Source organism: Trypanosoma equiperdum (genome assembly GCF_001457755.1).
Source record: "Trypanosoma equiperdum strain OVI genome assembly, contig: ctg_1971, whole genome shotgun sequence".
Classification (NCBI taxonomy): domain Eukaryota; phylum Euglenozoa; class Kinetoplastea; order Trypanosomatida; family Trypanosomatidae; genus Trypanosoma; species Trypanosoma equiperdum.
In genome coordinates this window covers 7,791-8,300 of record NW_027124028.1, presented here as the reverse complement: position 1 = coordinate 8,300, position 510 = coordinate 7,791, and positions in this window count along the sequence as shown.

The window sequence follows — 510 nt, the reverse complement described above, 5'->3', positions numbered from 1 at the left end:
TCCATTCATTCATCCATTAGTTCATCGTGTTGTTGTTGATTTTAGTAATAAACAATAGTAATTGTCGTCATCATCACAAATTATTATTATTTCCACATTTTCCCCCCTCTTTCTTTCCCTTTTTCCGCGTGTACGTGTGTGCATGTGTGTGTGATTGATTGATTAACTCATTCTTTTTTTGTTTGTTTCCTTTCTCTTCCGTTATTACACGAAAGCAAATAAAAAAAATTAATTAATTAATTAATTAGTTAGTTATTGAAAAAAAAAACAAATTCTTTTTCGTTTCATTTCTCAGTTTCCACCTCCTTTCACTGGCATCCCCCATTTTTTGTTTTTTTTGTCTTTGCTCAATTGTAAGTTTCTTTCTTTTTTTTTCTTTTTTGTATTTGTTTACTATTTAATCATTATTCTTTTTTTTTTGTTACCGCACAGAAAAAAAAGGGACTGAGTGGAGGGGACAGGAAACGCATAAGTGTGAAACCGGAAAACAACAACAACACAACAACACAA